This window comes from Solanum verrucosum, unplaced genomic scaffold, assembly GCF_900185275.1.
Source record: "Solanum verrucosum unplaced genomic scaffold, falcon-dt-bn FXZP01000151.1, whole genome shotgun sequence".
Lineage (NCBI taxonomy): Eukaryota > Viridiplantae > Streptophyta > Magnoliopsida > Solanales > Solanaceae > Solanum > Solanum verrucosum.
In genome coordinates, this window is record NW_026020202.1 from 2,332,200 (window position 1) to 2,350,437 (window position 18,238).

The window sequence follows — 18,238 nt, forward strand, 5'->3', positions numbered from 1 at the left end:
ACCTTGGCAATGAATGCTATTTATTACATTTTAAGTTATATTTTGAGCAGTTCAGTTTACTTATTTTAAAAGTATTTTTCTTCATGACTTAAGTCTTCCGCTCAGTAAGTAAGCCAGGCCAAGGGTTCGCTTGGGGCCAGCAATGGTTCTCGAGTGCCGGCCACGTCCAGGGTATAGGCTCGGGGAGTGACATTGAATTTGAGTGACCAATTAAATAAAGGATACTATAATAAAATTAATATATAGCACATAAAAATAAATTACCAAATTAATATTACACCACATAAAAATAAATTATTTTCAATGGAAAAAAAAATGAAAAGATCAAAACAATGGATTATCTTCCACTCCTTTGATTTACTATAAGTTTCTTCTTTTATTTTATGGATTTTTAGATATCTTTAGTCTTTCTAAATATGTGTAAATTTTATTCTTTAGTAAATACGTATAACTTAACAATGACAAATAATTTTAGAATTTAGTATTAAAAACTTTTAAATTAATTTTATATAAATAATTAATATATTATTTTCATTATTAATTATATTAAGTTAATACGTTATAAGCACCACCAACATGATATTATGAGTATTACGTGAAAATATATATATGAAAATTCATTTTAAATCAATTCTAATGCAAAATTTTGAAAACAATAATATCAATTATCATCGTAGATTTAAATACATGTGGAGAGATTTTATAAATAAAAATTTAGAAATGATAAGAATAAAGATGATAAAAATAAAAAATAAGAAATAACTCAACTCTCCTCATCCTCATTCTCAAGTACTCAAGTCTTAAAAAATAAGTTTTAAAAGTTTATAAAAGACTTCTCAAAATGACTCAAACGACTCTCTCAAACTCTACTCTTAATCTTTTTCTTGAATTGAATTATGAATTCAAGAGTTACGATTCATGATATGAAGGATCTCGTGATGATTAAATATAGTTTAGATCTCTAGGATTAAGAAAGGAATGAAAGTTCGACTCAAAGGTATTGATCGAAGGATAGAAAGAAATGTGGGTTGGCGCTCTTGGCGTATCCCTGGCGCGGCGCGCCAGCCCTCCACTTACTAGGGCTGGTTTGTGGCGCAATGCAGGCGTGCTGCCCCAGCCCTCTTGGAGTATCTAGGGTGCGCCGCCCCAGAACGTTCTGACGAATTTTTCTTCTCGATTTCTGGCCCTAATTCACCTAGAATCAAATGATTTCTTCCAAACCCACTTAGATTCGAGTACCCAACATAAGTACACAAAAATCTACTCAGAACAACCTTCAAACTCATAACATTTATTTCAATAACTCATCAAACTCATTATAAACAATTAGAGAACGACACTTCAAGAAAACTCATCAAGAACTCAAATCATTCAACCTCAAGAATGAAATTACGGATAAAATGGTATGATTGGCGTGTGAGTGAACGAACCCAACACTATGAGAACTTACATACCACTTAGGGATTAAACCCTTGGCGAAATTCCTCGACAAATATCAAGAATCTTGACGAACGCCTTGAACCTCTCCTCTTTTCTCCTCTTGAACTCCTCTCAAAACCCTAAGCGTATTTTAGGATTGTGAAAACTGACCCAAATCAGTTTAGAACCCTAAAATATTACTAAAAATGTTTAAAGCTGATGAGGTAAGGAAAAAACCAAAATACCGTCATCAATTCGGGCAAATTTCCTTAACTGGATAGGCTGACTTCAAGCAGGCATATCTCCCTCATCCGAACTTGAAATTTAGCAAACTCAATGGCTTTTGAAAGAGGATTCAAGGACCTTTCATTTGATATCTTATGGGCTACCTAAATCATCCTGTACTAAAGATATGGTCGTTTGAAGTTGACCCAAAACTCACAACTTAAGCTTAACTTGAACAAATCTCAAATTAGCTCTTTCCAAATTAGTTCTTTCTAAATTTAGCTCTTTCTAAGGCGGGATGTTACAGAACATGGATCCTTACATTCCAATCTTGAACTCTCTTTATGATATTTGTGATGCAATGTGGACAATGCATGATTGTTGTATGAGGGTCGGGTAGTTGTAATGATTTAAAATGTGGTCGTTGTTGGTTGTGTTGATGTTGTTGGTCCGGAACGATAAGCATGTTTTAATGTTTCCTTAGTATATCACTGGAAATTACATCTTATGCAACAATAACAGGCACATCTCTAATGTGAGAAGGGAAACAATTCATACTGCCAAAGACCATCAACAATAGTCATATCACAACTTATTATATATTTTTAAAAACTTTGGTTCCTTCTTTTTTGTGCACAATATAATTAAATGAAATATTAGACAAGTGTTGGCACACTATGCCCTCCTATGTGAATTTTGTTAACATCATCTTTTCCTAGCACAATTTTGTTGCAATTGTCTGAATATAAAATCTTTAAACACATCTTTTTACAATTCACACCTCCTCATAGTTTCAGGTGGCTAGGTTGCACTCTATTATATATATACTCGTATAACAAGTCGAAATATGCAAGAGCTAGTATAGGCAATCATATGAAATTCAAAATACCTTTTTATGCATAATTATTTAACATTAATTATGGGTCTCGAATATAAGACACTACTAACAAACATAATTGACCAGGTCATACTTTGAATCAGTGTAAATAATTCCAACAAATTACATAATTCATCTAAAAGTAATTCGATCTGATTGTTTCAAAACACAAAAAAAAGACATGAATTCAATGTATCGTATACCTTTTGTATCATGAACGAAGAAACAATTGAATTTTTTTAATTACACTCATCGATATCATGAAGCCAGAAAGAATTGTGTTGTTGATACGGAGGAAGTCATATTTAGTATGTAACACTAATGAGATTTTATTTCGTGATTTAGGGGATTGTTTACCATCTTTCCAATCGAAATTGCTACTTGTTTTAACCAAAAATATAATTGAATCCCAAAGTGTATAAATTGATAAAAGCATGTGAAATGTACAAATCAGAATATCTACATCAACTATATAGCCAAGATGAAGTAGATGTTTGGTATTTTATTGTAGCTAAAACTTGGGAATCCATAGATCACCTTCCGTTTATAATATTAATTATCTCTCAATCAAAGTCACACTCATATCTACACGTACATGTATTTTTCTATTTCAAGTTTTTTTTTTTTAAAAAAAATTGGGAATGCAAATACTATTATTATTACTATACTACTCAAAAGTTATATTGTTGATACTAATGTTACCCGTTTGACTAGAATATTACATATACTATCGGAGGAACTTAATTATTTGATAGTAATTAGTACATTGTCCTCCTAATGTTGGTTTTAAACTAAACACGAATTGCTCTTCTACATGTAATTCTAGTAAAATTGGCATAGCAAGAGAAATGCGAGATAAATATTGAAACAGGCTTGCACAATTCTTACTACATGAATAACATATCAATAATCAGAACATCGACATATATAAGGGGAAATTAAAATGAAACTATATATATACAAATTTTATTCAACTGAATAATCCATTTAATGAACTGTGTATTGTATATCTTGTTGAACGAATGAATATTGAAACCAATCATCAGGAATGTCCTCAAATGTTCTATACATCTCTTCCTGAAATTCATCGTTTCTATTATCATCACTCAGTGGCCTTATTGTACTTCCAATGTTGTCGCTCTTTTCTCCATTGTAGTAGTCGTTATCATGATTAGGTTCAAGCAACATAGGATCGATAATACCCACAACATCTCCATCTTGTGCTTCCATAACATGATCAACGTCATCTTCTTCTTGATTTGACACACTACAATTTTTTCTTTAAAAATATGATGATTTTCCTTTAAAGAAACTATCCGCAACATGATATTCTATCATCAATGTGTTATAGATCGGATCATCATAACACATACACACTGTGGTGGTTTAAGTAATATCTTTTTAGAGTTGTTGCTTAGTCATTGTCAATAGGAGGATTTTGGAGAAATAGAAGGAAATGAAATTGAGGCTCGAATGGAAAAAGATGCAGATATTATTGTAATCCTTGAAAGGAGTATAGGAATATCTACTTATCAAGGTACGAACGCATTAAACTTTTTATCAATGTAATTTGGAAAATAACATAACACTATACAAGCATGTATTGCACAAGGTTGCCATTGTAGACCAAGTTCAATGCAACAATATAATATGAATCTGAAACAAGGATGAACCTTGGCTCTAATATCACATGAAAATATGACTTTGGGGCTTAACCCAACCTTAAACGCTAGCTCACAATGGGAAATATCCAAAGAGACTATCACTCCATTTCCCGACCAATATGAGGCTCTAACCTGTTCTAACGATGAAAAATCATCAAGAAACCAGCAACATAGATCTCCTAAACTCATCATTTCTAATGACAAAGCAAACAAATGATTGGAATTTGAGAATGGTAGCTTACAGTAAGAGAAAAGTTCCATTAGGTGTTGGTTTCTCATAAATCCATTCGAGAGCCAATTCTTGCAGTAATAGGAGTTGTTGTTCAACTGCACCTGCATTAATGAAACATCAAGATTCAGAAAGAAGCTCCAATGAATCTCTGAAGGACTACAGGCTTCTGAATATTGTCAACCGGGCTTACTTTTATCCGTTATCTCTAAATGGCTTGAAATTACTATGTGCATGAGCTCCTCTTTTGTCATTACTGACATTTCATCATTATTCTCTAGCGTTAATTTGCACTTAAAGAACCTATCGAATACATTATTTTGTGTAACAACAGGGTAAAAGGAAAAAAAATGATGTCTTTAAGTCCCGCGTCAACAAAAACCTCAACAAACTCATCTGCCCCTCTCATGGTGGTGACAGCTGTAGGGCAACAAGTTATCCCTAAGAAATTTCATCACTAGCTTCTGTATGACATACTTTGAGCAAATCATTAGAGTATGATTATTAATTTTTGGTGTATAGATTTTAATTTTACTTAACAAGATCTTGCTACTTGAATTAGGTTTTTTGAATTTACTTATGAAAGACGTATGAGTTTTAACTTCAAGTTCTATTGATTTTGACTTAATGATATCTTCATAATTTTAAATATATTTTCGATTCCCTTATTCTACTTGTGAGTTTCATTTTTTAGGGGTATTTGAGTGACCCATAATTTTGTGCATGACTCTGGTTGTCTAGCTTTGGCTAAACCAAAGAAATAACTTAAATTTGTTCAAGAGTAATTTGAGACATGTTATGTATGTGATTACTGATGTACACAATATGTATGTATTATATATGTGATTTTTATTTTCCCGACAGTTGGAACTCTTCTATGTTGAGGAAAGAACTGTCAATATCAAATGAGCTGCAAGAGTTTTGTGTGCGTGAATGCTCATGCTGCAAACAGAAGAAGCGCACAAAGGATAAAAAGGATTGTGAATTCCCAAAATGTAATCAGAAGAACATTAGTGCCCCAATACTATCTTTTTGTCTTGTAAATTATACTTTGTGAAAAATATAGCATATATTATTATACACAAATATTAAACTTTCCATGGTTTCAGGCGCATCTTTGAAATTGATCTTTTGATGGCACTGCTTCGGCCACAACATCCATTTTTGGTGTATTGGGAGAAAAATTATTCTCCGTGACAGCAGAAAACATATTTGACATAACTTGCATTAAGGTGGCCTCTTATTTACATATATCATTAATACTTTGCATGTTTTTTCTGCTAGCTACTTATACACGTCTATTGTTGCGACACCATCTGTCCTGATTAAAAATAGTTTAGCATATATGCTTATTTCTACAAATTCTCTAAATGACTCTTTACCTTTTCAGAAGCAATTATTGCATGTTAACTATGTCCATAAGATGTTGTCGAATAAACTATTTCAAATTCAGCTAAGGAAGTCATCGTGGGGCAGCTCAAATACCACACATACAACTTTGTCTGTTCTTTCCTACGTGCAAAATGGACCGACTCTTCAGCCCAGCACTACTGCGAGGGATTCCAAAAATATCAAGCCTCTAGGAATCAGTGAGGTGAGAAGCAGGAAACAACTATTTCTCAAGTGAAAAGCTGAAATTTGAACCATCCATACTAACAAAAAATTAAAGGTGTAAAAGGTCAGTCTACACTAGCAAATTAAAAAAAGGTTGCATAACGACGATTCATATTGATTGTTATGGCATCTGGTATAGGAACATAACAAGTAAACTTATTTGTCTGTCCAGCCATTTGAATTTTGTAGTAAATGCTACTCTCTCCTTGCTTTAGAGTGTTTACAGGTTGAAAAAGAGATCTTTACAGGTTGTGAGTATTTGTTCTTTACCATTTTTGGGGCTCTTTCAAGTGAGATTCTTACTTTAGTTATTATGCCAAACTGACCAAGAACAACATGAAAGAGGTCAGTACTGCTATCTCTTTGTTAAGTAGAGAAATTTCGGCCTTTAAATTGTTCAAGGGAAGTGTTTTGGGTAGGAATTAAGAATTAATTCTTTTCTTTTACGTACGTAATTAACCATATGTATATAGCTGATCAAATGAAAGTGGCCATTAACTAAAACTAATTACATTTATCAACCTAACACTGGATGGACATCATATTACCGGTATTTCAATCATCATGCGAGACTGATAGACTAAAAGGTCAAAGATTGAACAAGTGTTTTAGTTTTGCTTGGACGGCTTCTTAGCGTTGCATATAAAGGCAACTCCGTAGCTCTCTAGCTACTTTATCTCCTTGATTCTCTGTTCGAAGACCTTTGATTTCAGTGTTTATACTCCATTTTGAGCTAATTGAGTCTTTCCCTTGATATGTTGAATATGACATCTCAATGCTCCTCTTTTACCACTACATGATCATTTTATCCCATAGTACTATAATATTGTGCTTCACATTTTCAGCTTCTTACAGACTTTACACTCTGTCTAATAACAGGAAGTCTCTTCCTTGATTTTGTGATTTTTTCTTAATAAAGAAGATAAGTTTTTGGATTTTCAATCAGTACAAGTTCGTTCAGTAGAGAGAAGGAAGTAAATCACTTATTTAGCTTTTTGGGTCATCTCGGTGTTCTAGACCACATTTTTATGTGATATATCACTTTTCTAACAATTTCACTTCCATCATAAATTACCTCAACTTGTCAGGTTTACTAACATTACACAATTTTCTCAGGTTCCTCAATAGCACCATATGCTATGGTTTTTTGAATGCAGAAGATTAGCTACTAAAAATCGAACTCTGACTCAGCATTTTACATCTGCTAAATTATGAAACAGACATGTTATATGTCAAAACTAAAACATTTGCTATATCTTTTGGATGTATAATATTAGTTCATGTTCTGGTCCATCAAATTGGCTTGAAACATTAACCGTTACCATGCTGTGATATAGGAGGGAAAATATGTGTTTTTGGTTGAATTTGAATTCAGTCAAAATTAATAAACGGAAAAGGGTTAAAAATATCTATGTTTGGATTGATTGAAAAGATTTAAATATATCATGCATTCACCTATTGGGCTATAGGAAAATATTAACAACCTTGTTGCTCAATATTTGTAATCACAATTTCTTTTGAGACACAACTAATATCAATTGGTGTCAGTTTTATGAATTCCTACTCTAAGAGTAAAGGTTCTCTTCCAACACAGAAATAACAACATTCAAATAAATCTCCAGATCGATCAAAGTAATATATTACTTCTTTAATTCGTTGTACCCACTAATTATATGGAGCTAGGATTAAACTAAAAAAAAGAGACAGCATAGACATACGAAGAGAAATATGAAAACAGGTTAGCACAATTCTTGCTGCATGAAGAAATATTAATAATGAACTATATATACAATTTCTTTTCAAACTAATGAATGCTGCAACCAATCATCAGGAATATCAACAAGGATGTCCTCCAATGTTGTATACATATCTTCCTCACTTCTAATATCATGGCCTTCTTCTACTTCCAACGTTGTCTCTCTCTTCTCCATTGTAGTAACATCATATTCGGAAGTTGTAGCCTCACAAACCCTAACGGAGTAGTCGTTATTATGATTAGGTTCAAGCAGCAGTATAGGATCAATAATCCCCGCAACATCGTCTCCATCTTGTACCTCCATAGCATGATCCACGTTCTTCTCTTTATCCATCTTATTCTTCTTCTTGATTCGACACACTACAAAATCTTCTTTAACAATATGATTGTTTTCATTAAAGAAACTATCCGCAACATGATATTCTATCATCAACCAAGTTTTATTTTGGCCACACTAACTTGTTTCAAACTTGAAATTTCTCTTAAACCCTACCACAGGACCCATACAATTCCTCCTTATAAGATCTTCTCTGGTTTGCCCTTTCCACGTCCCTTTAGCACATGTTCGACAAAACCTTTTATCTTTAATCTTCCGCTTCTTCAAAGGAGTAAAAAAGTAACGAAACTTCTCTTCAGAATTAGCTCCAAATATCTCCCATGGTGGTTGATCTCCATATATATCCGCAAACTGGATAGGACATTGTTGATTCAAACATACTTCGCCTTTGAAAAACCTCTTAAGATAGTTGATTAGCTCCGTATCAGAAGGATGAAAACGTATTCCCATTTGCTTCGACATTGATTCTTGATCCAGAATTAACCTAGCTATACTAATTATGTGAATTATGAAGTCTAAACAAATATAGTTATCTATTTATACACATCTTATTACCATAATGGAAAAAACTCAAGTTACTTTATTTCCTAAATTACTACTATAACAGTAATTGAACAAACTAAAGTTACTTAATTACTACTTTTCAAGTTACTTTATTTCCTTATTTTCAAACGCAAGTGGTTAAATTTCTGCCCCACTCTAATATCTATCTATGTGTAAGATATTTTATACGAAAATTTCCTAAAAGAACAATTACTTAAAGAAGGGAAGGAGTGAAAGTTTAGTTTTCTTTAGGGGTATTTCTGGTAGAACAACCAAGAAATCCATTCCAGTCTTTTAAAGACACGTGGCAATTTGACCCTTTTTTATTTTGTTTAATCTATCGTGTTTTAGTTTTGGTTATTTTCACATTAAAAATGCAGGCAACATGTCTTTATTATAGTACTAGTTGATTGTGAGTAAAAGTAGAAATTTATATGTAACCTTTCTATATTGGTGGTCAAGATTACTAAAATTATTGTCCAAAATATTTATTATTTTACAAAATTAATATTATTTGTTCTGGGAAGTGACTAATACTCTCGCATCTCATATTAGATGGACATTTTTTATTTTATACCGTAACTAAGAAATCATTAATAGATTGATTAATTTTACCTTTTTTCCTTTGTTCATATTAGTTAGCCTCCTGGAAAAAAAATTGGATCTTCAAAATTTGTTTAAACTCATATTAATTGTAGGGGTCAAATAGAAAAAATTAATTAATTATATCTTGATATAGTAAGTGATCAAGTAATATACGACAAATATATTTACTAAATTGTTCATCTAATATGAGACGGAGGGAGTATTGGTTATATAGTATAGAAACTATAAGTCTGAAAAGTACAAACAAGTGATTATTGGTTGGTATTATAATCGTTCAAATCTATCTACTATTTGTTAGAAGAAAAATAATAAAGAAATTAAAGCGTGAAAGATCACTATCTTTCAAGAGTTATTGGTTGTATATTCTTTAAAGGATGACAAACATTTCTTTGTATGGATACAACAAAGCATAAAACATATATGCAATGGAATACAACTTTTGGAAATGTTTCGTATTTATAAATTAAATATAATAAGGAGATTTTTCATGAAGAGTCACTCATTTTCTAAACAAACGTAACCTTAGTTATTTCCTTTCTGAAAAGGTAAATTTTTTTGTTTAATTTAAAATTTAGATATTAGATTCAAATTTTAAATAAACAATTTGTTCAAAATAAATTACGAAATTATGAAGAAAGAATCTTTAAATTTAATTAAAGATCTGATCCGGCCTCTGCCCATGCCCTAAGTCCAAGTCCTTGTGATATATATTATTAAATATATATAATAGACTTACTCAATTAAATAGACTAAATGAGCTAGACTTTAAAAGAACCTAAAAGATGACTTCTCCCACCAATGTGAAAACTTTCTCTTTATATTACAACTATCCTAAGACTATTAAAACTTAAAAGGAGAGGGCAAAATTGTCACGCCCCGAGCCTACACCCTGGGCGGGACCGGCACCTGGAGACCATTGCTGGCCCCAGGCGAACCCTTGGCCTGGCTTTCTTAACTCAGCGGAAACCTAACTCAACAGAATAACTCAACGTCATGCAAAGACATAAACAATTTAACTAATAAAATATGGCCCAAAGGGCAACTCGAGCCTCGAGAATAGAATATTTACATATATATATATATATACATATACATGGATGAGAGACTCAAAACTAACTGACTGACTGACTGTCTGACTGTCTATTGAAGCCTCTAATATACTGAGATGGATGTGGGGACAGACCCCGCAACATCCTAATAGAACAAAACTAAGTACACAAAATAATTGAGTCCTCCGGAATGCAAGGTGGCTCACCACAGACTCTGGAGTGCTCAGCTGGATCAACGACGTGCAGGATGCTGATCCGGGGTACCTGTATCTGCATCATAAGACGATGCAGGCCAACTGGCATCAGTACATGGAATGTACGAATATGTGAGCTGGAAAAGCTGAACCACAACTTAAGCTTGAAAGGAGAACAAGAGATCACTTACCTTGACTCTGAACGACTCATATACATAACTGGACTCAAAGTAAAGCAATTAGACACGAGCCACACATATAAAGCTTGTAAAAGAATGTAAACAACTTAGATCGTTAAGGATAAAATGACAACAAACTCCACTTTTCTTTTATAAACATAAAACAGTTTTTTTTGTGTGGGAGGTTCTTTAACCGACAACCACCACTACGAGCCTTAGTGATGATACAACGTTTTACCTCACGTTGCCAAAGGACCATCCTATACCTTGCCATCGATATAGGACCTTACTTTTGCTTAGTGGATCCACTAGCCTAATCTTGCGTGATCATCTAAAAAGAATGATACGACAAGTCCCATGTTGGCGCATGGTTCTTAGGGAGAGTTGAGTTAATATGAACTCGTGTCCCCCAATTCGGTGCTCAATACTACTCCCAAAATTACTTTGGCTCATGCTTTTAAAATAACTTCTTTCTTTGATTGAGATAATTACTCAAAACTTTAGCCCAAAGGCTCCTTTGGGGAAAGAAAACATGATTCCCTTCTTATTCAAATATAATAGCATTTACGACCTCCTTTGGGAATACTTAGTTCCCTAATAGCTTTTTTTTTTTTTTTTAAGAGAATTCAACTTTAAACTCATGACTCAGCTTGAAACTAAGACTCTTACTCGACTTGAAACTTCACTTGACTTGGAGCTATCTTTCCTTGAATCGGAATTATGAATTCAAGGTGTTCGATCACATGTTATGGAAGGATTCTTGAACGCTTAGACGCACTTTGGAACGTCGAAAACAACTATAAAACATAGGTGAATTACTTTGGAACATGCATGAGAAAGTGAGAAAAGAAGAGGGGAAACTTGGCTGAGACTTCAGATTTCTGGTGACACAGATGGGACTTACGGTCGCCATCGACGGACCGTAGATGGACTTACGGTCCGTACTGCGGGTTCGTAGATTTCGTCAGAGATTTTCCCCAGAATTCATTTAAGAAAAAGACTAAGTGTTGACCTACGGTCCTGACTTACGGTCCGTAGGTCAGGCCACGGACCGTAGGTCGTGACCGTAGATCGATGCCCCAAAAACCAACTTCTGTTCCGATTGACGGTTGACCAGTACGGACCGTAGATCGATCTACGGTTCGTAGGTCAGTCCCGTAGATGGGGATCGACAGCCCAGAAAATTTCTGCAAATCGATGGTGGATCAACTTTTAAAGGGTCATAGCTCTTAGAATCATAATCCCCTCAACCTACAATAGGTTTCAACCTAAATGCACAACCCAATCAAGTCTCACAACGAACACTAACTTCAACAACCTCAACAACAATATCAACAACAACTAACAACTTCGACACTTCAACAACAATTCCAATCTTTTCTCAAATCATAGAATAAACTTAGTGTGTGTGAGGGAAAGGATCAACCCACACGAAAAACTCACATACCTTGATAGGGATCACCCCCGACGAAAATCCACAATGGTCTTGACAAATCTCCTCTTTCTTCTCTTCTTCTTCTTCTCCTTCTTCTCTTCTTCAATCTCAAGAACCCTAACTCTTTCTCTTTCAAAAAAAAATGGGACAAAAATGATCCAAAGATCATCCTAATACAACAATATGAGCTTAAAAGAATTGGCTAGGGAAAAGACTAAAATGCCCTTAATGGTTCCCGGACGGATCTCCTTGTCAACTGCCCAACTTTCAAAGGTCATAACTCCCTCATACGAACTCGGAATCGAGCAAACTCGGTGGCGTTGGAAAGGTAGTTCCACGAACTTTGCAACCATAGCTGGAATTCCACCTAACTCATCCTGAGCTAGAATTTGTGGCTGTTCAAAGTTGGCCAAAATTTCACATTTTCCATACTTAGCCAAAATTTCCAAAACTTTAAATTCTTTCCAAAAAATGAAAATTTCCAATTCTAAGCCTCTTCAATTATTTCGCATTGCCGGATGTTACAATATCTCCCCCTTGGGAACATTCGTCCTCGAATGAGGTTACTTTTACAAAACTAAGGGTGTAAATCAAACTCAAACACCCAACGAGCAATCATGCAAACAACAACAACAACATGCCCATTATATATTAAAGAGCACTAAGAAGGAAATTAATACCTTAATCCGCATTCCCTCCGGATTCAAAAAGATGAGGATATCTCTTCTTCATGTCTTCTTCGGCTTCCCAAGTGGCTTCCTCAACAAATTGGTTCCTCCAAAGGACCTTGACTGATGCCACATCTTTCATTCTCAACCTACGAACTTGGCGATCTAAAATCTGAACCGGCACCTCCTCATAAGATAAGTTATCCTTGATCTTAACACTTTCAGTCGGTAGGATCAATGAAGGATCACCTATGCACTTTTTCAACATAGAGATGTGAAATACCGGATGGACCGCTGCTAGCTCTTATGGTAGCTCTAACTCGTAAGCCACACTGCCGACCCTCTGGACTATGCGATAAGGTCCGATATACCGGGGACTAAGTTTCCCCTTCTTACCAAACCTCATAACCCCCTTCATGGGTGAAACCTTCAAGTATACCCAATCATCTACTTCAAACTCTAACGCCCTTCTCCTAACATCAGTGTAGGATTTCTGGCGACTCTGTGTCGTTTTCAACTTCTCTTGAATCACTTTCACCTTCTCCATAGCTTGGTGAACTAAATCTGGTCCTATCAACCGTGCTTCACCAACTTCGAACCATCCAATAGGAGATCTACATCTTCTCCCATATAGAGCTTCGTATGGAGCCATCTGGATGCTAGAATGATAACTGTTGTTGTAGGCAAACTCAATGAGAGGTAGGTGATCATCCCAGTTGCCTTTGAAATCGATCACACAAGCTCTCAACATATCTTCTAAGGTCTGAATAGTGCGCTCTGCTTGCCCATCAGTCTGAGGATGAAATGCAGTACTTAAGCTCACTTTGAACCCAAACCCTTCTGAAAAGATTTCCAGAACTGTGCAGTAAACTGTGCGCCTCTATCTGAAATAATGGAGATTGGTACTCCATGAAGTCTCACTATCTCTTGAATGTACAACTTGGCATAATCTTCTGCCGAAAGGGTAGTCTTTACCGGTAGAAAATGGGCTGACTTTGTCATTCTGTCGACAATCACCCAAATAGAATCATGCTATCTGCGAGACCTTGGCAACCCTGTTATGAAATCCATATTGATCATCTCCCACTTCCATTCCGGAAGCTCTATATTCTGAGCCAAACCACCAGGCCTTTGGTGTTCAACTTTCACTTGTTGGCAATTTGGACACTTAGCAATGAACTCTGCAATGCCCTTCTTCATTCCATTCCACCAATAAACTTCTCTCAAGTCACGGTACATCTTCGTGGAACCCGGATGAACGGAATATCTGGAGCTATGAGCTTCTTCCATAACCCTTTCTTGGAGTCCATCTACCATAGGTACACACAATCTACCTTGATATCTCAAAACGCCATCTCCCCTTTGTTCAAATGCTAATACCCTTTGCTTTTGAACATTTCCTTCAACTCAAACAAAATGGGATCTTGATCTTGCTTCTCTTTCACTTCTGACATCAATGATGACTCGACCTTGCTCATCACCGCAATTCCTCCTTCTGTGGAATCTGTAAATCCGACTCCCAGACATGCCAGTCTGTGTACATCTTTTGCCAACTCTCTCCTTCCTTCTTCAATGTGGGCGGTGCTACCCATAGACAACCTGCTCAAAGAATCACAACAACATTAGCCTTACCTGGGTGGTAAAGAATACTCAGGTCATAATCCTTGAGTAACTCTAACCACCTCCTCTGTCTGAGATTAAGCTCTTTCTGAGTAAACACATATTGAAGGCTCTTGTGATCAGTGAATATGTCGACATGCACGCCATACAAGTAGTGACGCCATAACTTCAAAGCAAATACTACAGCAGCTAGCTCTAAGTCATGGGTTGGGTAGTTCTTCTCATGAACCTTCAACTGTCTGGAGGCATAAGCGATAACTTTGCCATTCTGCATTAAGACATAACCCAAACCAACTCTAGATGCATCACAATACACCATAAAACCTTGAGTACCTTCTGGTAGCGTCAAAACTGGAGCCGTAATCAATCTCTTCTTCAATTCCTGAAAGCTTTTCTCACAAGCTTCAGACCATTGAAATCTCGCGGCCTTCTGAGTCAACTTTGTCAAAGGAGATGCAATAGACGAGAACCCCTCAACAAACCTTCTATAATAACCAGCTAAACCAAGAAACTCCTAATTTCAGTTGGAGATGTGGGTCTAGGCCAATTCTGCACTGCCTCAATTTTCCGAGTATCAACTTTAATTCCATCACCGGACACAATATGACCTAGGAACGCCACAGACTTAAGCCAAAACTCACACTTAGAGAACTTGGCATACAACCCCTTGTCTTTCAAAGTCTGAAGAACTATTCTAAGATGGTTAGCATGATCTTCTTCATTCCTTGAATAGATTAGTATGTCATCAATAAAGATAATAACAAACATATCTAAATAAGGTCTGAAGACTCTATTCATCAGGTCCATGAAAGCAGCCGGCGCATTGGTCAAACCAAAAGACATGACTAAAAACTCATAATGACCGTATCTGGTTCTGAAAGCTGTCTTTGGAATATCACGTTCCCTTACTCTTAACTGGTGATAACCTGATCTGAGGTCAATCTTCGAAAAACAGGTGGCACCCTGAAGCTGATCGAAAAGATCATCAATCCTCGGAAGAGGGTACTTATTCTTGATGGTAACCTTATTCAACTGGCGGTAATCTATACACATCCTAAGGGAACCATCTTTCTTTCTCACAAACAAAACCGGAGCACCCCAAGGTGAGACACTCGGTCTAATGAAACCCTTCTCTAGAAGATCTTTCAACTGCTCTTTCAACTCTTTCAACTTGCTGGTGCCATTCTATAAGGCGGAATAGAGATAGGACGAGTATCTGGTATGAGATCTATGCCGAAATCTATTTCTCTCTCGGGAGGAATTCCGGGTAGATCATCAGGAAAAACTTCTGGAAACTCTCTTACTATAGGAACTGACTGAAAATAAGGTATTTCAACACTAGAGTCATGAACTCGGACTAAGTGATAGATACAACCCTTTGAAACTAACTTTCTTGCCTTAAGGTACGAAATAAAACGACCCTTGGGCACTGCTGAACTACTGCTCCACTCTAAGATTGGCTCACTCGGAAACTGAAACTTGACCACTCGAGTTCTACAATCTATCGATGCATAACAAGCATGAAGCCAATCCATACCTAGAATGACATCGAAATCTACCATGTCTAACTCAATCAAATCAACCATGGTGCTCTTGTGATTGATAGAAACAGGACAATCACGATAAACTCTTTCAGCTAGAATAGATTCCCCAACAGGTGTAGAGACACAAAAGGGTTCACAAAGTCTTTCAGGAAGAACATCAAACTTATTCGCAACATAAGGAGTTACGAAAGATAAACTTGCTCCTGGATCTAACAAAGCATATACATAAAAAGCAAAGACTTTGATCATACCAGTGACAACATTCGGAGAGTTCTCTTGCTCATGGCGACTGGTGATAGCATAAAGGCGATTTGCTCCTCCACCGGTACTAGAAGTAGCTCCTCTAGGTGCCATCCTGTCTGGGGGAGCAACTGATGAAGATTGGGTCCTACTACCCAAACTTCCACTACCTTGATTATTCTTAGGGCACTCCTTCACGAAGTGACCCTCTTGCCCACACTTAAAACATCCTGTCTGGCCATCACGACATTTGCCTGGGTGGGTTCTACCACACCTAGCACATGCAGGAAACAAACTGCTTCTTTGTGCCACACTACCTGAGGACTGTACTGGTCTAGCCTTGAAGTCCTTCGAATTCTGGCCATTATGACCACCCTGTACTTGATGCGGGTGCGCTAACAGATGATGGAGCAGGTCCCTTTTGCCTTTCTTGGAAGGACGGACGATTCACATTACCTTTCTGCTGCCCAGGCTCATTACCGGTCTTGGCTCTCTTACTCCTGAACTCTTCCCTATCCCTCAGCTTCTCTTCCTCAACCTGCTGTACATAGACCATTAATCTGGATATGTCCATGTCCCCGATAAGCATTGCAGCCCTACCTTCCTTACTCGACAACCGAGACAGCCCAGCAACAAACAAGCTCATTCTATTCCTCATGTCCGCAACCATCTCCGGAGCATAGCGGGAAAGTTGGGTGAACTTCAGACTGTATTCGCGAACACTCAAGGGCTCCTGCTTAAGGGTAAGGAACTCACGTACCTTGGCCTCTCTCAATTCTCGAGGAAAGAAATGCCCCAAGAAAGCTTCCTCAAAATCAGGCCCAACTCGCGATGGTGCATTCTCAACTCTACCCCCTTTCCACTGGTCAACCATGTTCTAGCAACATCCTTCAGCTGATACGCGGCTAGTTCAACCCGCTCAGTTCTGCTACATGCATTACATCAAAAATCCTCTTCGACTCCTCAATGAAGTTCTCTGGGTCCTCAGTAGTGCTTGATCCCATGAAACTCGGAGGATTCATCCCCAAGAACTCACGGATCCTTGAAGTGTCAGCTCCTTCATGTCGAACTCCCCTTTGCTGACCCACCTGATTGGCTACAGCTTGACTCAACATCCTAATTGCCTCTCTGAACTCGGCATTAGAAACTTCCCCTTGATCTTGCACTCCCGGTGCATAGGGTAACTCTTGCTCATCAACATAGCGTCTAGGAAGACGCCCTCTACCAACTCTTCGTGGAGGCATGACTATCTGAAAACACGCGCAAGCACGGATTAAAAGGAAACTCTTTAGAGATCAACTCTAGCGCACGAGATGAGTATGAAAAAAAAAATGGGAAACCTTCCTAAATGTTGTAGCCTCCCAATTATAGATGTGGCGCGCTTCACACCGATAACTAGGACTCTACAGACACGGCTTCATAGACACCCTAGGACTCTTGAACTCTGTGCTCTGATACCAAGTTTGTCACGCCCCGAGCCTACACCCTGGGCGGGACCGGCACCTGGAGACCATTGCTGGCCCCAGGCGAACCCTTGGCCTGGCTTTCTTAACTCAGCGGAAACCTAACTCAACAGAATAACTCAACGTCATGCAAAGACATAAACAATTTAACTAATAAAATATGGCCCAAAGGGCAACTCGAGCCTCAAAATAGAATATTTACATATATATATATATATACATATACATGGATGAGAGACTCAAAACTAACTGACTGACTGACTGTCTGACTGTCTATTGAAGCCTCTAATATACTGAGATGGATGTGGGGACAGACCCCGCAACATCCTAATAGAACAAAACTAAGTACACAAAATAATTGAGTCCTCCGGAATGCAAGGAGGCTCACCACAGACTCTGGAGTGCTCAGCTGGATCAACGACGTGCAGGATGCTGATCCGGGGTACCTGTATCTGCATCATAAGACGATGCAGGCCAACTGGCATCAGTACATGGAATGTACGAATATGTGAGCTGGAAAAGCGAACCACAACTTAAGCTTGAAAGGAGAACAAGAGATCACTTACCTTGACTCTG

General features: G+C 37.0%; 1 pseudogene; it reads right to left on the reverse strand.

The window, feature by feature from the left end:
• Positions 1 to 7,797: 7,797 nt before the first annotated feature.
• On the reverse strand, positions 7,798 to 8,583 carry LOC125830112 (NAC domain containing protein 52-like; annotated as a pseudogene).
• Between the last annotated feature and the right edge of the window lie 9,655 nt (positions 8,584 to 18,238).